Below are 24,207 nucleotides of genomic sequence, written 5' to 3' on the forward strand. Positions count from 1 at the left end.
TGTATATTTTTTTTTAAATAATTTCAACATAAAGTATTTTCTATGGTATTTAAATACCTATAGTTTTTTTTTTTCAAAAAATTTAATTGAAATACATAAGCGATCGTCTAAAAATTTAACATGGTAGACAACATTTTAAAAAATAATTCATGTTTCTAAAGTGCAATTGACTATTTTTTAATAAATAAATACGAATTATTAGAATAATATACTATGATTCTATAGTGCACTGATTTACAACCTACAGCATAATAATAAATATATTTTTTGGAGTATTTGAATAGATTTTAAAACACCTTTTAAAGAAATTCTTTGCAAAACTCCCTATATCTTAACTCTAGCAACTGATCAATTGATCAATAGTGCAATCTGACTTTGCTAAAAATATGTTGTATTAAATGATTATGAAAAATAACATATTATAAATTATGATGCAAATAATAAGTAAATTGTATAACAATAATATAGTGAAAAATATAATATTTAATAAATATTTCATAAGTAGTTTAAATAACAAATTATAATATAACTTTTAAGTTGGTTAAAATATAAAACATAAAAAAATGATACTAACTTTTATTTAACTTATACTAACTAATATATATATATATATATATATATCATGAATACATTTAAAACCCGTTAAAACTTAATACGGGAATCGCATATTTAATAATAATATCTTGTTAATATTTATTTTAGTCTGAAGTGCTTAGGGCGTGATATAAAACGAAGCGCTTCTTATTTGTTCCATATTAATTATAAGACAAAGTTAAACAAAAGAATAACTTCCTAATAAACACTCGACAAACAAATAGTTCAACTTACGAGTTCTAAACCAATAATTTAGTTCAAGACATTCATAAAGTTGCTCACCATCGTAAATGACTATATCGTCATTATTTTAATAATGTTTAAGTCCAATGTTTAGATATTTAAACAATTTTACATATAATTTACCTATGTAGTATATTATATAGACTTCCGTTGTGGGTTCAATGAATAAACGAAATTTATTATATTAACTACCTATATACTTATATGTCCATAATGTTTGAAAATAAACTCGTAAATTAAGTGTACCGTACTACAAATTATTTTTAACGCATCCACATGTAATTGTATATCGTACTTATACAGTGAATAATATGTTAGTATTACATCGTTACGATTAGTTTGATTAGTGTAATGAAATGATAAATATTTTGATTAAATCGTATTTTCCTACGCTCGTTAGACCTTTAAATTTGATCAATTTTGTAAAATTAACAATATTTTTGATTTTTAACTTATTGGTTTATAATATTATGTAGAAATATTATCGACCATGTTAGTCTACGAGATTCTTAATTGTAAAGGAAAAATTCTGATAATTTTACTTTACTGTATTTTGAGTATACCTCACCATTAAGTAAGTCACTTTAATGTATGTATTAAATTGTAATTCTATGAGAAAACAGTTCTTAACTAGATAATGCATACATTTTTGTTATATCTTTCTTATTTTTATATTATTACATTAATTTTAATTTTTGTGTTGTTTCATTAAACGCGAGAATCTTATTAATAATAATAATTAAGTACACACGGCGTTTTAGATAGACAATTTAGGTACACCACTATCATGCAGTCATCTTTTTTTCCCAATACCTCATAAAATCAATGTTGTGTAGTACATGTTATTTTAAATCATATATTTTACTTAAACATAGGCGTAATCTAAAGGGTTGCAAGGGATAGGACAGTTTTTCATGAAATTGTATTAAGAGGGAGCCGACGATTTTACACTATAGTTTTAGACATAATGAGTATTTTTATTATACATTTTAATGATGAGGTACCATCTATACTAAATATATATTATAGCATGGTAATTTTTCAGATATTTTCTTCCAATTATTTTAAAAAATAAAAGGAATATTTTAATTTTTTACTTGATTTCTATATTTAGAAATTCCTACTAGGAACCATCCTCAAAATTGAAAATTAAAACTAAGTTCAACTTGAACAAAAAGCATTTCCAATTTATTTTTATAATGTTTAGTTATATATTATAATATAATATAAAATATACATAATATTACAATATATGTACTTATAACTATTACAGCTCAGGAAGTTAAATCAAAGCTATTTATGAGATATGACGGTTTACACATATTTCCTTCAAAAAATATACACATAATAAGCTTATGGAAACAACTTATAAAAAAATTCGTAACAGTAGATTCAAATTAATTTAATCGAAAATGTTTAAAGTAAGATTAATCCATGAATTGTGAAAAAAATTAATATTTTAAAGCATTTTTTTGGGTGGGGGGGGGATGTCAGAGTTTTATATTTTTGTATGTGTGTATTATAATAGATATTGGATAAATGATGAATTTTCATGTAATAATATATCAATTCAAATACATTTTGTACGACTAAACCTTAATACCTTAAACGAATTTCTTCGATATTCGTCCGAACAAATGGAAGTTAATGAGAACACATAATGGTTTTCAATATACAAATAAAAGAAATAAACAAATGGATACTATGTTATTGGAGACCTTAAAATGGTAAATAATAATTTATTATTGTTTTTTTATAGGTTGTTAAAAAATATAAAACACATTATCTATTCTAAATTATATAAATGGCTAATAATATGATAGAAAACGTGAATTTAAAAAAAAAATTAACTTATATTGCTGCAAATTTTTTTGTTTTTTTTTTTTTTTTTTAACATATTATAAAACTTCTGGAAACTCAAAATATTCCCTTGCCAAATAACACTATACATTGTTAAATAAGCACAAGATTACACAAGAAATTCATTAAAGAAATAAATATAAAAATTATATAATTATTTTTTTTTATTTTTTTTTTTTATCGTTAATGCAAATATTTTTGCATTTGTATCCAAAAAATAATTAAAGAAACATCAAGAACTAAATCCCAAAAATATATTGGAGCTAATATAAAATATAGAAACATATATCAGTAGAAGTGGAACGTATTTTAGACAGAACTACATGTCAAATCATCGCTACTTAACATTTTTAAATATCAAAGAACATGTAATTTCACATTGTTTTAATAATTAAATAAGCGATAAATACATACATTTTTGCTAAACAATATTTATATATTTATTTTTTTTTTTTTTACTGTTTTTTTATAACATTAAAGCTCATTACCTAATTTGTGACAAATATGACACATAATTATAATATCAAATAAATTACGACAAAGTCAAAATGTCACCTAGAGACATACAAAAATAAATGTATGTCTAAACTACTTATAACTACTCTCTCTGTAAAATGTCTTGATAACGTTTAAAGCAACTATTACTATTGTTTTAATATTTAAACGTTTGTGATAATTGTTAATTGTTACAAAAATATTTCGAATTGATTCGCAACCAAATAAGCAAACTATGACATCTACGGAAAACAGCAAGTGAGGGGTAGGTCTTCCACCACGTCTCTCAAAGTATAAAACACATCGTATAATATTATATTTCTGGATTATTTATCCCGTAAAAATTATAAAAGTTTTATCAGGAATACAATATGACAATTTTACATTACAAATTAAATTTTTAAATATCAGATCATCCGAATATAACCGTAAACTAACGAACTTGTCAGTACTTCCGCTAACAATTTCATTGAAAACAACAAGTGCATTAATTGCATAACTAAATTAGTAATGTGGAATGATATAATTATAGGAATATCCAATGCAATCGGCTAGATTCTTCATAATAAACAATTTGTATTTTAAATATATTAAAATCTATTTAACTTAATCAGAGTTGGTGTGATTTTTTGATTTCATGATTTTTTACAAATACGTTAACTGTTGGTGATTTTAGATCACTGAAAGAAGGCAGCGTTTTTCATGTACTTACAATAAAGCCCCTGTAATAAGTCTTTAGGTTCTTTAAATTGAAAAACTTAAATTTCTTATACAATTGTATTATATGAATGTTTGTAGTTTTAACAAGGCTCTACTTTTGGATATCTCATGATAAGTATGAAGAACGTATATTTGTTACTTAGTGTAAAGTTTACTTGAGCTGATTCTTCTTTTTCTTTCGAGTTTTAAAATGATTTTAGAATTGCAAAAGTAGGTTGTTATATTACATTGTTATTACAATATTATTATTATTATTATTATTATTATTATAACGATTACAATCGCTATTATTACCGAATTGTCTAACTTAGTTTTATTTGTTTGAAAAGATATCAGTTACGACGATTTTGAATATATTCTTAAGAGCTTGATAGTCCCGACATTTGATTATGTACAAAACAAATGGTATTGGTTAAAACTGCATAGATAATTTCAACATTTTACAGCGATAGTTGTTCAATGCTCCAGCTGAGCTATCAATTTTCTGTCATATGAGATCGTGTATCACGACAAACAATCACAATCAATTATCGTATGTTTTAACTACCAATAATCAGATCGTCGAATTTCACGTTTCATTATTAAATTATTTGAGTAAATAACATATTTATACAGTGGTAAAAAGTCATAGGGGGAAAAGCTTAAAAGGTGATAAAACACGAATTGGCAATTTTGTCCAGACTCGTCGTCGCGTCAAATGGCCGAAACGACTTTTATTGCGGTCATTATCGTGTTTGGCCATTTTGTGACCACCACGTGCGCATTAGCGAGAAGTCCGACTCATAAAACCACCGTCAAAACACATATACGCGTGGTAACCGACTGAACAATTATATGGTATATGTCAGCATATGTGTGCAGTAAAGAAGTATGATGATCATAAACCGTAACACATATACAGAGTGATTCACCAAGTATACTTCCCACATAAATAATAAATTTATTAAAATTCCAATTGGCAAGACCATTTTTTCAAATTCTTGAGATTTTTTTTATTTTACTTAAGGAATACTATACAGAGATTTAACTTCTGATTTCATAACTAAAACGCTCTCTTTTTATAGTAAATTATTTAGTAGATTTTTTTTAACTTTTGATGATTAAAAATGTAATTCAATTTCAAAATGCGAACGAGTAACTTTTCATTCATTAAAATGTTTATATCAAAGAAAACTATAATTTTTAAAAATGGTTTTACAGAGATAAAAATAGATGTAATAACGGATTTAATTTTTATTAAACACGAACAATTTTTAAAAAATTATAAAAATAGATTACAGAAATTTTCATTTTACCATATCTCAATATCTTTTAAACACATTATTACGGATGTATTATCGTTAATACACAAAATTAAATAAGTCAAAAACTACTCATTAAAATTTGATTTTGAGGCATCAACATTCTAGAAAAATTATTCACTAATTAGTTTACAGTAAACAACCTTCTTGTTGAGAACCCCTGTTCTCATTTTAATATAAGTTTATATCATAACAGGTCACTTCTTAAATAGTACAAAATATTTCAAGAATTTGAAAATATAGTTTTCAAGTAGTGTATTTAATTATTCCTAAAACTATTATTTGAATAAATTTAATATTTTAAGAAAAAAAATTATTAAGCCTGATGTATCACCCTGTATACATAAACATCGAGTAAGGATTTTCAGAGCGTACCAATCCGTGCTACTGTTATGTATTAAAAGGTGACCAATAACAAAAAAAATTACACCCGTTTATAAGCTCAGAGAGTTGTTTACTGCGTAAGGGCTTTAATGTGCACATTTGATGAACATTACGGGTAATTAGGGGGCGCGATCGAAGAGGGATAGAACAAAATACTACACAATACATCATTTAACATTATAATTGCGCTTGGACACTACAAATTCATAAATCCAACAGCGTATTTAATATTCCAGTCATTACAGCTATTACATATAAATTTTATGATAATTATAATATAGGTAGGTGGTATATTATTATAATAGAGAATGGAAAGTTTCGGCGAAAACGACTTAATGCATACGTCTCGACAATTTGATGTCTGTTCGACGATGTCCGTTTCACCACATGAACATTTATTTTATTTTTGCTTTTACAAAAATAAAATAATATTCCATTAAAATTGTACGTTATCCAAATTTATTATAAAATTCAATGTGGTTTTATGTTTGTAACTTATAGACTCAACGGCTGATTTTGATAAAAGTCTCGTAGATTATTTTTAGTGATACCAGAAAAGTTTTAAAAGTTGTTTGAATCGCGTTCAAAAATATATCAAGTGCTATATTCAACCCCCGATGGCCGAATTGACCATATCGTTTGAATAAGTTCACGAAGCAAGGTACATTTATACCTATTTTCTCGTGAACCGAAGAACACTAAAAACCGTATAGCACTGTATTTTATATTTATAAGTTTTTACGCTGAAAAATTCGGATTACAGAAGTACATCTTTATGCACTTCGTATGGAACAGCCTAAAATCGAGATGAATTACTAACAATTTGCAAACGCAACTAAAAATAATGATAACGAAACTATCAACTGCGATATTATATATTTTATACACAATTCATGTGTAAAAATATCATGAACATTGTCAGTCCCATACGTGATAAAGATCTCCGTTGTGTGGATACAAATAATTAACAAAACAACACTGTTTATTGTGGATTAAAGCCATCACGTCGCTCATCTACACAGCGATGTGTATTTTTTCATATTTTCATTTTTTGTTTAAGGAAAAAAATACGTAAATAATTAAACGCTTAGACGTATGAGATATTTTATTATTCCATTTCATCATAGATATAGCTAAAAATTATTTGTCCTTCTTTTCTAAGAGAAATAAAAAAAAATATATAATATATCAACAAAAATAAAATTTTATTTGTGAAGTTACTACACGTACGTACGGTTTATGACGGTTGTTATTACATTAACCACATTTTCAATTTACGAGTACTATGGAGTACTTATATATTTTTACAAAAACAATGTATTATTGTTCCATAAAACATTTAAAAAGATTAAAATATATCATAATAAAAAAGCCTTGGAATTAAAAACTCTCACCACTTAACAAAACCCATTTGGTTCCTAAAAGTCACAAGTATTCAAACAATTAACATTACAACTTTTGAAAATTTAATAAGTTTAAAATTTCTTATTCATTCAAACTAAGATTAAATAAATAAACCAAAAGCATATTATTTCTAATCGATTTTGCAATAACGCTACAGTCATAACTCATAGTTACATACCACTTGTAGAATTATTTTTGAGACAGAATTTCGAAAATAAAATCCATTGATAATGTGACATTATTTTTAAATGGTACCTACCGTTTTGGTATATCAACTGTGAAACTTCAATCACAGATACATTGCATTTATTCATGCTATTATATCTATGGATTAATTTACTAATTAATATAATACTTTAAAGACTATTTAAATTCCCAAACAAATCATAATAAATATCATAAACATTTTTAACTAATAGCGATAATATTATTGCCATCTAAATACACAAACAGTTGTGGTATTTAATAAATTATATATTTATTACACTAATCGAACCTTCTAAAATATACCTTAACATTGTGCATGTATGCATAATACTAACCAATATCAACAATTAATAATTTTAATAACTATATACATTTTATAAAACTTTGTTTTGTTGCTTAAACAATGAATCATAAAATGTCTATAATATGTGACACTCATAATTCATTTTTAAATTAAATGATATAACTTTTAGTTTATTATCATAATTAGTACTTTTGTAAGGTAATTTTAGTCTTTAATTATTACGATTTGAAACCTGTATTCAATGTATTGTAAAACTAATTGATAAACGTATTACATAAACTCGCGTATTATCTTCACTACAATTCTATCTTTTTGGTTAATTTTAATTGTTTTATATATTATGATAATTAATTATAATAGCATTAGATTCGTAAATTTTCAATCCATAAAAAGTATAAAAGAATTTTGTAATATCTTGCAGAAAACTTTCGTGTTCATTATAATATTGCATAAACAGTTATAAATGTAATATAATTATATCGATCTTAACTATCAATTTATAATAATTAAGGTAGATACTTTTAATAGTAACACATGACAATAATTTGATGGACTCAAACACATATTGCAGATATTACTCATTATTTGTTTTTTATATATGTCAGTGGAATACCGTTAATAACAATTATAAGTTTCTATTGTTTTAAACCAATAAATAACAAACAAAAAAAAAAATAATAATAATAACTGAAATAAATATTTAAGAAATAACATTAATAACTATTTCAATTTATAATAATGAATAACCATTATTATACTCTTTTGGTAAGTTTTAAATAGATAAATTTAACAAATATAATAAAATAAAGGTACCTAAACAGTTAATTAATTAGAAATTTAAAAATAGTCTAACATTTAATCTAAATAATTTACATGGCATAATTCCATGACAGTGATAGTTGTACAGTTGTATCCCTTTAATTTTTTTACCTATAAAAAACGCAAAACGATTGTGCTCCATAAATATAGATATTGTTTTCAACAATTTTCTATACACCATTTAAAAATATTAATATATGGTATTATAACATAATGGAAAAATAAACACATGTGTTTTTCCAATATGTATAAAATAAAGATATAAAACTTTCAAAACAGGATATCCTATAAACTATAATATAAAAACCAAGTATTTTAAATAAAGTAAGTATATAGGCAAATGTAATGTTTTATATATTAATATTTTTAATTACCTAGTGTATTGAGTATATTAATGTCATAATCTAAAATAATTTTCAACAAATCCAACATTTACTTTTGTTATCAATTTGAAACCAGTAAAAGTTGGAAAAGAAAATGTTTAAAAGGACTAAAGCCTATATTTAATAGGGTGAAATCGTATTGCAGCACTTTTGTATATCTTTTTTTCTTTATTACCTAATTTTTTACATATTTTTTCGTTGAGAGAATATTTTGAATTAGCGTATATATTTCAAATTTAAATATTTAAATGTGTAATACTAACACATAAAAAAATTGTGATTATTCTTAAATATTTGGATACATATTTCAATTGCATTTTTCAAGAATTTTTGACAAACTATTAACAAATAAATTAAAGATTTAAGAGTTAAAATTCAATTAATTAAAATTTGTCCATAATCCAATATTTAAAAATCAAATTAAATTATTTGAGTGTAATTATGAATTCATTTTTAACATCATGAATGACTTTCCAGTTTCTTAGATATTAAATGCAAAAATTTAATTTAATAATAATCACTTAAATATATCGTAGGTGGTTTTTACCAAATATTATAATTTAAATTAATCTTTATAAATAAATGGTCGATCTTAAAACCAGAATACATGTATTTCGAACCGAAAACGAAAAACTCAATAAACTTTAAAATTAATATAACTATTCGAAAATCTTATAATTTTCTTTCTGAAATTGTAATATTCCTGTTATGCAGTGTCATAATTATTATTGTGTTTATTTTTCATCCTTGTTGCAAATACCTACTATACTTAACTGAAAACAAAATACTTTGTCAGTTTTAATACAAATATTATTTAACTTTTGTTTACAGATATTTTGTCAACTGCATTATTTTATTATTTGGCAGTAATTTATTTTCATTTTTATACCTTATTGTTTTTCATGATTTTTAAATGTTTTCAAAAAAAATTTCCTTAAATCTTTTTAAATTTAATTCTATTGATGCAAAATAAAACAATTGTAAATTCCACTGATTTACAAGTAGTCAATTTTTGTATTGAATTTAAAACATGTAAATTCTACCGATACTTTTTTTCCCATGAAAAAAATTGTAAATTCCACCGGTACATATTTTTGGCATGAAAATACGTCAACTACACCTTAGTTTGGCAAAATTCGAAATTGATGTGTTATAGGATTTATATTACACGAAACTAGTGGAAAGCAATCCAAAGATTTGATTAAACGGAAAAATATAAAACAAAAACCGAAGAAAGTGATTGGCTTAGAATTTGCTTTGGGTATATTTTTAGACTCTAAAAATGTTTCTAATTTCGGTGGAATTTACTTCTTTTTTTTTTAGGTAAAAAAAAAACGAATCGGTGAAATTTACATAAGCACATATATTTATGATATTATTGCTGATGAATAATACGTATTTTATATATTAAATGAAAAATAATAATGATACTAATCAATTAAATTATTTAGTACTTTTAGTCTATAAAATACACAAAAGATTTCAAATTTGCTTTACTTGTAAGGACTTGACTAAAATATTTTAAAACAGAGTAAATAATATTTGATAGGTATTTTTAATCACAGATTGGTCATAATATTCGTACTTATCAGTGGCCAAAGAGACGAATTTCAAAGCTAAATAAAAATAACTATTAATAAAAATAAAACAGAAAACATAACTCAAATAAATAATATTTTTATTTTTTTTAATTTGCAATAAATGTAACTATACGATACTTTGGCATATGTTACCAACATTGTAACAATAATTAAAGTAATGGCCATAGATATAATCGAATGTCAAAACATGCACACTATTGTATATTTGAACTTTTAAACTAAAATCGGTTTAACCCAGTTATGACTTAAGTTTCCCTGTATATCGAATATTAAACTATCGTAATATAATGATCAATGGATAGCGTACTTTACTCTTATCGATTCGGAACAAATGTTGAATCTATATTTATTTTGACGTTCCAACCAATAATTTCAATATTATACACAAAATATTAGAAATGTTAACAATATTACTAAATAACCATGATATAATTTATCATCTTTTTTTTTATAACACTTAAATGCCAAAACACGGCTGTAAGAATTATTTTTGCATTAGCTTGTAATATGTTAAGAGATTCTTTGTCGCCAGTAATTTGTTTGTAGATCTTAAACAATTTAAACGAACTGTTTTTGAAGTATTTTTACTGTAAAATAATGTAATACGTAATATGATTCTTTATTAAAGTTTATAATTTTCGAATCACCAAAAAAAATATACTTATTATATTACACAGATAACATTCTTACATTGTTATATTTAAACAATTTTCAAACAAATGATACAAAATTACTTTTTCATAAGTTTTTTTTTTTTTTTTATAACAATTTATACCTAACAGATTCAGCCCACAGACTGGGCCGTATCACCACCTAGGCACTGTAAACACTGTGTCTAAAGCCCACAAAAATGTCAATAATAATTTAATTTAATTAAAAAAATTATTTCATTAATGTAAACATTTTTATATATATATTTATTATGTATTTATATAAATAGAATAAAAATAATAAGTATTGAATAATAATAATAATAATATACAGTCGACGTTCAGTATTCAGCAGTATGTTGTTGAACTCGCGTTAACGGTTAAAGAATTTATGGTTTTCTTTTTTTATATATATGTACATTACAAAGAAGATTAATATTTGAAGTATTTCTTATCGCATGGAGTTTATCAGTATAAATAGTATTATTATCATCATAATTCTCAATCTAAATAATATTTAACATAATAAATACCTTTCTACCGATATATTTTCACTTCAAAACAGTCAGCAAATTTGAACATTTACATAATATTATCTTATATCTTCACGGAGCAAAAGTGTTCCAAAACTTTATTTTCTTAATTATTATATTATAAATAATTTACAAAGACTTGAATGACTTATGTGATAATTAGAGGACGTATATTCTTGAATAAATATCAACATAATTTCAAATAATTGGTTACCTATTGAAGAGTTCAATTTTTAACTTAATGATAAAACTTCCATATTTAAAGTAAAAATTTTCATTATTCATATAATTTACTTCATATTATAAACAAAAATTAAAATGGCAGGTGGATAAAAAGAACATGTGAGAGAAAGTACGAAAAATTTAAAAAAAATAAAAACAAAAACCCACTTCTTAGTAAACAACCTGGATCAATGTATAAATTTAAAAAACCCTCAAACGTAACTGTTTCATTTGAAACAATTTGATGTAATTTAATTTCTACAGATAAAATCGATTATTTCGAATTTTTAATAAAAATAAATTAACTATAACTACAATGGAACTTTGGAATATCATGCGGGAGTGAAATATAATTCTCAGTATTAAAGTGAGTAAAAAATTGGCAAAAGTCAACTCTTATACAAAACAAATTATCGTTCTTATCGTTGCCGTCAATAAAATATGAATTATTATAAGAAATAAATTCCAATGAAATAATAAATATATTTATTAAGGAAAAAATATAAATATAAAATAATTTTTTATAACATTGATATCAAATACATATTATACTGCTGCAAAAATAAAAATAATGTTATTAAACTATTGTAAATTTTATATTAATTTCTTAGATATTACATATTGTGCACCTTATAGTACAGATTGTAAACATTTCATTCTAATAAACGACTTAAAAAAAAGGAATATATATATATATTGTATAGCCAAACAATTTATAACATATTTTTTCATATTGTAAGCTTGTAGAAAAAATGTCTAGGGCCCCAAATGGTTTAATCCGGAACTACTCACATATTATAAATAACCGATGGATATTGTAACGTCACTAAACTTTTATAGTAAATATATTATTAATTAATGTATTGATATTATTTAAGTAATAAATAATTACGATTTGTATTATTTGTTTATATTTTAAATAAAACTGAACAATCAAATTTGATCCAACAATAAGACATGGTATTTTAAGTAGATAAAAAATACCTATTCTCGTCAGCTAAGATTCATTGCTACAATTATTGTATTATTTTAATATTAGATTATCGTGAATATTTCCACAACCATCAAAAACTTTGAAAACCCGATATAAATTAAGCCTCAATCTATTAAAAAAAAAAGGTATAATTTAAGTGAGTAGTGGGTACCACCGCTCTACTGTACATTAAGTTAAGTCACTATTATGTATGTATTAAATTTGAATTCAATGATATATCATTGTATAAAAAAAAACGGTTCAGAGTGAAAACCGTTTGTCCTCCTATATTATCAAGTATATTAATTAATCATTATATGTTATTTTGATATATTAAAACCATTTATTTTTATTTTTGTATTACGGTAGATTAACATAATTTTTCCCAAAAATATTTTAAAATTTATACCCTCTAATATTTAAAATAATAATATAAACACTTGATGAAAATTTCAAGTTTTTCAGGTTATTATTTTTGAAATTATAACAATATAAAGAAATCAATTTAGTCAGAAATTTGTTTAGCATATGCTAGTTTAAGTCAATATTAGAGTTGAAAATATCTTGAGGGTCATTTTTGATTAATGGTTGTCTAAAGAAAATTGCGTAAATTTTGAATTATTGAAATATTATACTGAAATATATATCTATCCATATTTTATCAAACAAACTTTGATTAAATACTATACACATTATCATTATTTTACGAGTTGACATCATTTACGAGGACACAGATCGATAGTTTACATGCATGCTAACAATACAATATTATTATCATCGTTTTCGGTCGCTATTATTGAATGCAATTCAGCGATATATAATTCAATGGCTTAATGAATAGTTAATTTTGAAAGTGGACAGTGTCAATTTTGGGAAAATAGAAACGAGGAAGGACCAGCCATTCCGCTACGACTCTTAAAATATAAGTCTCAAATTTGTCCGAATCACTGTTTAAGATAAACACGCTAATAAGTAAAATGTACATCATACCTAGGTAAATAAAATTATGATTTACAATAATATAAACATCAAATTTAATTTCTTTCGTACACAGTTTCACAACATATTCATGTGACACGAGAGAGCACAATAAAAATGTAAAGCGTAGCCAGTGCCGGCGGAAGGTTTTGCGGCGCCCGAGGCAGATTTTTTTCATAGACCTTAGAAATTTATTTTCGTAAGGCAATGAAAAATTTCTTGACAAGTCCTAATATTTACTTGTATGACATTTTTCTATTACTATTCTTTTTTTTTTTTTTTATTCACTCTTCAATATGTATTTATTTTTTAAAACATTAAACTACAAATATTATTTTGCTTATATACTCTATTAGATATATTTTAATATTAAAATAAAATAAATAAAAATTAAATATTTAAGTAGGTACACTAAGCACAAGTTTTAGACAAAAATTTAAAAAAAGAATTCAAGATTTAAACATCAAAATGGTTTGACTACGGCAAAAATGTCAATCAGCTCATTAAAATCTAATGAGTCAGTAACTTCTTGTTCAATCGATAGAGTACCTAGCTAAACTTGTAAGTTAACATTGTGATAAAGTACTCCTTAAGTAGTTCTTAATTATTTTCAATTTGGAAAAACTCCTTTCCGCACTAGCAGATGTTACTGAAATTGAGAGTATTATTCGAAGTGCAATCGAAACATTTAGAAAAGAACCACAACATTTTTTAAGTACTGAAAGAGTCTAAAAATTTGTCGTTTCTTCAGAAATCATAATATAAAAAATGAGTAATTCTTCATAGAGTTCATAATGATCTATTTATTTTATTTTAATTCAACATCAGTTAAAACTTTTTGTAAATCATAGCAACATTTTCTTAACTTTTCTTTTTCCATGAATTGTATTTTGTAAATCCAATATAAAAAACCAAAGTTATTATTAAACGATTCAAGCTGTGAAAATCTCATATTCATGGACACGATAGCTTGATCAATAATAGTTAAAAAATAATCTTGATAAAAAATAGTTTCTTCATTTTTAGATGGTTCGTCTCAAGTTTCATATGAAAATAATTATTTTTTTTTTTTGGTTCTTACAAGGTTTTTTTTAAAAAAAAATCAGTAGAAACACCTATAACCTCTTCTAAATCTTTAGCAGTTTTTTTTGCAGATTTAAAACCATTTTTATTTCTCACTCGTTTATTATATTCCTATTATTAGCTGATAATGTCTGTCGATAATTATCATAAATTCAAAACAATAATCGCGTTTCTGTTTTCTATCGACATTGTAATAAGTATTCATCAAATTATTCGTGATATATCTAGTATATTAGTTAAATGTTTTTAGATATGCACTCCATTAAAAACCCACGAGCAATACAGACGGGACTTGTACTTTAAATTTGAAAAAAAAAAATATAGCTTACAAATTATTAAATGCCATGAAAGAAGCAAGGCCCTAGGCAACTGCCCCTTCTACCCTACCCTTCTGCCGGCACTGAGCGTAGGTATAACTTAACTTTTGATAAATATAAAATTCAATAACATTTTACTGAAACAAAATCGTCACAATAAATAATTGTTTTGACTTTTTTATTGCTACGGTCTTCGTTTTAAATATACGATTGGATTCTAGTTAACATTTATTTATTTTTACATCTGTGGACATTGTTGAGTGAACACGAGTGTACATTGATTTTTTTTTTCTTTAATTCGATCTAAATATGAAAAAAAATTTAAATTAAACCATCGTGTTTGTTTGATTATTGCTATTACACTGAGCAGTGAACAGGTTAGCGTTTTACCGATCATACGTGTGTATACACACAGTCTGCTATCAACTGTTATACATAAACGGTATCACTAACTTGACTCGAAATTAATAAAATATTTTAATTAAAAATAGCAACATATACAATATTTTGATTTAAGTTTATGCGCACAAAGAATTTAATTAATTTAATAGTTTATGATTGTGTTAATGTTTGCGATATAATCATTTTTTTATACTATTTTAACAATAAAAAGTTCAAATAATAATTAGAAATAACGAATTTAAATCCAATTCATCGGAAATATCGGTTTACATTAAAACGTAAATCAATTCGAATAGCAAGTCAATGAAAAAAATCTCGAATAATCTCGAAAATCTTTGTAAGGCGATCAATCTCATTTTTTTTAAGTAATATTAGTCATTAATATTCAATTTCACATAAATATATTATTACTCGTTTGATATTAGTAATCATCGATATCTTGCAAGATCGAGAACAGTGCTCGATTTAAATATCGTCATGGAGAGATTACAGATTATAGTTTAGGTTTATTAATTATTATCGTATTTGAGACCTAATGTGTATATCTTTTCAGCCTTTAGTTTTCATAAATTTATATAGCAATATAGGTATGTATTTAGTTACCAAATTACAACACCAATACTCGAAATATAAAATAAATTTAAAGCGTACATTAAGATACTCGTGCATAAAATAATATCACTACTTTGTACATAGAAATGAATTTTATAATACGTGATATACAATTTAATAAAACAGTGCAAATACAAAATACGCAAACACGTAACCAGTACAAAATTATAAAAATTTATTTACCCGTTGTCGTCTACAAATGTGTTGACACAAATTTCATAAACGTTTATCCTGTTGGAGTTACATTATTGCAATCTTAATTACTATTAAGTATTTAAAAACACAACCTAAAAATATAAAATATAAATATTGAGGTTAATTGAACTTATAATTGTATAAATATGTATAAGGACTATGAATAAGATATAATTCTACACTGAAAAAAAGATAAGTAAAAAACTAAGCTCAGTAATAAAAAAAATGTATTCATATTAATCTAAAAATAAATAAATAAAAGTATTTATTTTAAATTTTGACTATAAATTCAACTTCAATAATAGGTAATTATTTTGAACTTTGGAGTACCTACTTTTTATGTCGTTATTGTAAAATAACATTTTTTTTTAAATTTTAACATTTAATTTTTTCACAATATAATACGTAGTTAAACTAAAAAAATCATTTTCTACCAACATAAATCTAATTTATGACAATCTTTTTCAAAATGACTTTTAATAAAAATGAATATTTTCTTATATTTAATCTAATATCTATAATTTTTACGGTATTTATATTTTTATTTTCATATTACATACAAGTATAAGTCTAAGTTTTGAAAAAAGATTGAAAATTTAAAATAAATTACTAAACTTTGATATGAACAATATTTCGTATTATTAGTATGTTATTCAATAAAAATGCAATTTTTCTATTCTAGAAACTTTTTAATAAACTTGTAATTTTTCTTACCCTGCATTTGTTCATTAATGATGACTGATGTGAATATATTTTAATATTTTAGAATAATACATATGCACATACACCATAGATGATAATACTTTTATAAAATATGTATGTATTTGTGAGTACCTTATATCATTTATACAAATCAAAAAAATAATGTAACATTTTTTTGTATGAAATATGTTCATTTTTGCAGTATATTATTTAGTTAGAATTTATGAACTCAAAGAAAATAATAATGTATATGTCACAAGGTTGGGCATAAATCAAGTGACATCTAAATAACGTATTAAGGATTTAATTTTTTTTTTTTGAAGTAATCACTAATTTAATAAATTAATATTTTCCCCATGATATGTAGTATCTTATGAGTTAATTAGTTTTACTATCGAGTTGAATTAATTTTTTCCTTATATAAAACCAATATATTTAAAATAGAATTTTTTGTAAAAATTATTTTTATATTTTAAAGTTCAATTAATGGTCATTTTATTTTACTTCTGGTATTTATACAATAAATACTATACTACTGTCTATTAATAGTAAAATAAAATAATAACTTAAATATTTAATTTTTACAATTAATTTAATTTAATTTAATTTGTGATAAATTATATTTTGATTTATAATAATGAGTTTGATTATTAAATTATAAAATAAAATTATAAATTTTACTATTTCATCGGAAACAATTACACGAGTACAGAACGTTTATACAGTATTAGGTAAAAAAAAAACATCCTTATAATTTAGTTATCTTTTTAAATTTCATCGTTAATTTAAGTATTGCATTGTATAAGTACTTACAGCAATACATTTTAATATAAGCACATTTTTTTTTTCTATTTTATTAATTTAAAAAAGGTATAATTCTAAATTTAATTTCAAAAAAAAAGTAACTGATTTTTAACTAAGTTAAATTACTTTTCTCTTTCTAATTAAATTGTAAATGTTACATGTCAAAAAAAATAAAAAATAAATTTTAACTTTAAACTTAATTTGACAACAAGAGTCGCTTGTCAAAATCATAATATAAATAATTTAATATAGCCTACAATAAAACTGGCAAAAAATCCAATTTTTTAAAAACAAATGATATATTTAATTTAGATTTAACAGGCTAATAAAAAAAAATAAAACAAATATATAAACAAATATGCATAAAGTATATTAAAAAGAAAAAGTTATCAACATTAAATAATTTTCTAATAAATACAGTGACAAAAGACAATTCAATGGTAAGATTATATAAAACAATAGCGTTTCAAAACTTCGATCGATTCATCATATTTAATGAATCAAAGAAAAAATATAAGACAGAATAATAATTACTACATAGGGATACGGCTTGGCTGTTGACTATAGAGGTGAATTTTTCGAAAAATTAAAGTCATGAGATGAGATTTAGAAAAGCGAAAAATCTGAAATGATGAAGAGATACTTAAAACTGAATATAATCTATTTATAAATACGGATTTATTGAGGCCATTGTATAGGAAAGAGATTACATCCGCCACTTTACGAAATTTTAATAAAAGATTATACGAATATTATATTGATTTCAACATAAGCGAGCATAGATCTAGAAATTATAAATAGGGGATGCTAATTGAGAGTATTAAATTTTATATATATTTAAATCTCTTTTGTACCTAACAAGTATCAACTGACACATTTTTTTGACTTAATTAACTATAACCTACTTTAAATTTTCTACGTTTAACAATAATTTCTAAGATACCTACTACTCTTAAACATTATTAAAGTATTAGAATAAAACAAATTTTATGTACATATATTTATTGTGAATATTATTTTCTAAAATATTTTCTATTTGATAAAATTGCAAGTACACATATATTTATGAAAATAATTGTCATCTATTATATCTTACTAATAATACTAAATTATTTATACTAAGCCAGTACTTAATTAAGTTTGTAAACGAATAGTATTAATGAAATGTAAATAATAATAATAAGAAATTTTCAACAAATTCAAATTTTATTTATTAAAATGAACTTATACTTTTGTTTTGAAAGACAATATTACTTATACAACTCTTTAACTATAAAACAAAAATATAAGTATAAGTGATAAAAATATAAATACACAAACTAACTGTATTCACTAACTGTGGACGTCAGTAAAAAGTTCCAATTATATTTTTTATATTGCGGCTTAAGTGATAATGGGTGTTCAAACACCCATATAAATTCCCTCTTCTTAAAGTCACGCCTGAACGTAAATAATAATTGTATTATTCCGCTCTATTGGTTAAGATATAATAGAAATTTATATCGCTTATTTTTACAGTATTATTTTTCACAGTTGCTTCTTGTATTCCAACAATTGGAGACACCAATATAATTCACAGTTGAAAAATTTCAATTTTTTCTTGCATATTTTTACGCATAAGATGATGTCAAGACGTCATGAATTGTAAATTTGTTGAAAAAATCAGACTGTCATCGCCTAGGAAATCTGTTTACGTCCGTCGAACTGTGCAGAGTTAAGTGGCGTTTTCTGTAAACTATTAGAACGCGTCTACATAGGGCCGTTACGTTTCCAACTTAACCTTACATCTTAACAACGTTTTTCAAACCACTTGTTTTTCTGAACGTTTAAAATGCTAAATCACATGATGAGATAATAGTACAGAAAAGTATAGATAATATATTATTATGAGCAAACAACAAGTTTTAGAATAAAAAAAAATTCTAAGTTTTTAGAATAAAAATAAAAATTTAAAATGGAACTTTAGATTTAAAAAATTATGCACAATATTAGTTTTCAATTAAATCTGGAATAATGTGTATGTCATCAATTTTTCTTATCATTTATCAGTTATAACTACAATTATATCAGCAACATCGTTTTAGGTATTGATAAAATATATTTTTGTAAACTAAAAATTATTTTTTTTTTATTTTATAGTTGATTTTAATAAAAAAAAAAGTAATGAAAATGCATTTATTTTCCAAAACTAAAAACTCAACAACCTTAATCAAACACTAATGTTACTAACATTCTTACACGCTTTCACCTTGTTATTCTTAGATTACCCCAACAACTCAAAGAAAAAAAAGTATTACTTAGTAATAATATAAGAAACAAGAAATATTATTAACAACCGAGTGGTCAAATTAGTAGATTATTTTGTTCAAATGAAAACATGTTTCATTCTATAAATCGCAACTAAATATTTGTTAACATGTCAATTGAGATATGAAGTTTATGGAATACTTTTAAAACAATTTAAATTTAAATTTAAAAAAAAAAATTAAATCTAAACTTTTTAATATAAATTTATTACAATTAGACAATTCTTTTTTTTTTTTAATAAATATCATATATTATTATTATAATTACTTAATATATTCTCATTGTAAACATTAAATTAAGTTAAACAAATAAAATGTTTTAAAATTTTCTTTTTAGGTTGATGACATGAAAATATGATTGAAAATCAAACATATATACTATTATCTTTATCGGTTATAAGTTACAGTAACTATTCCATGTGTACCGCTGCCACTTGCTGCCATTTTCTTATCAATAGCTTCTGAGACAATGTCTCAAAATGATTATTCCTCAGGTTAAAAATTATGTGAAAAATTGCTTTAAAAATAAATACAAAAATGTATTTGATGTTTTATTCTCAGTCGCTTACTATTCAAAGACGTCTGATAAGTCAGATCAAATGGAGGGGTAAGTTCTAGCCCATTCAACACCAATAATGAAAAAATGAAAGAAAAAATATAAATGAACATCAAAAATTTGCATCAAATCCCAGTTATTTTTTTTTTATTTGTAAATGTATAACCAGAACTCCAGATGCGTCAGGTGGCATTGATTTCGTTGTCGTTGTCGTCGTTATCTACGTATACTTAATCGTTTCTCTGTGTTTCTGTAATAGATTTTTGAGGGTGGTGGGAGAGAAAAAAAACACGCACACGCATAACTTATAATTATTGTTATTATTAATAATTTATTGATATTTTGTACGTATATTATTTCGTCATATCTACTAATATATACTAATCAATCCGTCTTACATGATTAAGATAATTTTCTTTTGCGGTTTCTTTACGCTACCGATTACGTTCGTCGTCCGTCATTCCGTTTGTTTGTTTGTCTGACGATGTAGACGTCATCTTGTTTTCAGTGAATAATTTTTTTTTATAGAGCTATTATAATTCATAATTTGCAGTCCTATTAAATAAAATAATTTATACTGACTTTTCAATCAATTAAATAGCACGGATTGTTTTTTTAAACAATTATAAATGATTAACACTATCGACCTGGAACGATATTAATACAAATATGTTTTACTATTTTAGTTGGTTCAAATTAAATATATATAACCTGTATACTTTTAAAGAGTTTAATATTTACTCATATTATTTTTAAGACTACCAACAACGGAGTTACAAAATTCTACTACAATATCGGTATAAAATTATTGATTCACATTAACTCATAATTTGCAAAAAATATAATTTAGAATAAGTTTTATTTACATATATTATATAGTTTAAGATTGACGTGTTTTGTTGTAATGTATTAAGTATACAAAAATATGGTGAATTAAAAAATTTCATAAATTATTTAATCACCATATTAATTATTATACTATGTAATACAATTATTAATTATTATTAATATTAAAATAAAAAATGTCACGTCAACTTTTTTCTAAACTACAATCAAATATATCTTAATTCAAAACAAAAAAATTATTTAAGAACCAACAAAAAATATAATATATCGATCTCACACTTTAAATACACCGATATTGCTTCGTTCAATGCGATAAAATATTATATTATTTTACACCGTTCTAAGATATATTTATTGTACATATGCATAAATTATATATATATATATATATATTATGCTCCGTAAAACTTACACCGCTATAATGACATTTTTCTTTTTTAATTCTAAAAAATCGTTAGTTTCTTACCGGGTTCGAGGTAGATTCATTGCGGATTCTTTAAATTACGTTTAAAATATTCATCTAGAATACTTTCTACGTGTAATTCACAACGAAAACCTATACACAAATATCGTTACGTACACGGTGGCACAGATCTGATTGTTGTACTTGAAATTCACACGAACGATGACTGTTCGCAAGCTGCACGGCATGGTAACGGATAAGCAATGGCAGTAAATTATATTAGTCCAGTTTTAATCGTAACTAACCGAAATCGGACGAACTACCTACTACTATTGCTCCAATGCGATTGAGACGTACGCGCAATAATATATTAAATTATACGTGATTAAGTACGACGAAATTTTCATCACTTTTGATTCATACAGATGTATATACCATCAGCTAATGATTATCCACCGTCGGTTTTATGTAACCAAGTTTTTTCAAATAGTTCTAATGATTTGATTTGCGGTGTTTGCCAAATTACGTCGCATTGTATAAATTGTAAATTTCTGTCTAAACCGTACAAATTAAATTAAATATTTTGTTCTCATACACATTACACAAAGACGAAAAATAAAACGATTTCTGGTTCAAAATATATATATATCTGATATTTGGGAGTCAATTCTGAATAGGTTTTTTATGGCAACTTAAGGACTCTGCGAATAAAATAGTTTGAGAACCGCTGGTATGGTATTATGATAGTATTAGTCAGCAACGTGCGCGAGTATGTGATTTCGATGAATATTGATAGTGTTATACTATTATATTGGTCGTCGATCTTTAAACAATGATAATTATTAGAAAGACAACATTGTCCCGTCAGAGGCGACGATGATATGGTAATGTTAATAATATTATATTATGACGATAACACGCTCATTACGATTATTATGTCAGAATATAATATATCATAGGTTCGTTAGAAATGTCAACATTATGTATATATCTGTGGGTGTATGTGTGTGTGAGAGAGTAAACTAATAATAATTAGCAGTTATCACAGACTACCGTTATAATGATGGTACAATAACGTTTTATCTACAGCTGAAATAATTATAATCGGACGTATAGATGAAAAGTAAAATCTAAGCCATGTTCGTTTATTGATTTGCTATTTTTTGTCTTGTCAATAGAAAATATTATATTGCATACATTATATAACAATAAAATGATGTCATGTTGTTTAACTATTTAACATTCGTTTTCACTCAGTACAAATTGATTTTTTATTTTAAATGTTTTATGTACATTAATACAATATTTATGTCATATGTTACTAGAAATATGCTATTCAAAAGCATAAATAAATCTATATTATAATATTCAGAATACGCTCTTAAAATATTTTAAAGTATAACTTCACTACTCTTTTAAAACATTTTAAAATAATTAAAATTCTGTACCATAGGTAACGTAACACTTCAAACTTATAAAAAAATATCTATTTTAGTATTCAAGTCAATCTTTTATTTTAGCTGTCGTCACAATTCAGTAAATCAAATTAGATAATCCCAATTAAGTAAACATTGATTTGATGAATTGTCAATATAACTTATAAAAATGAATTTTATTAATATTAAAACATACATTTGATTATAGCAAAAAATACCAAAAAACATAATTTTAATTTTTAAATAAAAATTTTAAAAATTTAATCGTGAACATTTTTATAGTATCATTTTCAAAACCAATAAGTTAGGAATTACAAAAAAAAAAACTTTGATATTTTTTATAATTGACAAATTTATAATGTTGCATTATTTAGTGTTCAGCGTTTTAAAATCTACCAACATGATTTAGAACTGTTGACAGAATTCAGATACCTGCAATTATATTAAGACACGAGAATTTTTAAATCAAACCTTCGTAGCCAATATATGTATAACAGAACAAAGTTTACTTGTTGTTTTTCCAACAAAAATGTTTGACAACCTTGAGTTACGGCGTTTATCGTGTTGACACTTTGTTTTAATTTTTAATTTTAATTTTTTTAATTTTACTGACATATTTTGACATGTAGTCTAAATAAAACAATTTATGAATAATTTTTATTCTTAAAGGACATAACTTAAAAAATGCATTATAAATGCGTTTAAGTATGGGATAAGAAAATATATAACCATAAAATAAATTTTGAATTCCTTTTAAATTTTTAATATTATTTAAAATATTTATACAGTTTATATCTCAATTATTCCGGATTAATTTTAGTTTTTATTTATGATTTAAGAATGTATCTTACTTAAAAACTACTAAACTAATCAT

General features: G+C 24.0%; 1 pseudogene; it reads left to right on the forward strand.

Annotated features, from left to right (window-relative positions):
• Positions 1-24,207, forward strand: part of LOC112591434 — a 391,626-nt pseudogene that overhangs the window by 358,802 nt on the left and 8,617 nt on the right.

The sequence above is a fragment of the Melanaphis sacchari genome, unplaced genomic scaffold, assembly GCF_002803265.2.
Source record: "Melanaphis sacchari strain LSU unplaced genomic scaffold, SCAv2.0 Contig134_pilon_pilon, whole genome shotgun sequence".
NCBI classification, from domain to species: domain Eukaryota; kingdom Metazoa; phylum Arthropoda; class Insecta; order Hemiptera; family Aphididae; genus Melanaphis; species Melanaphis sacchari.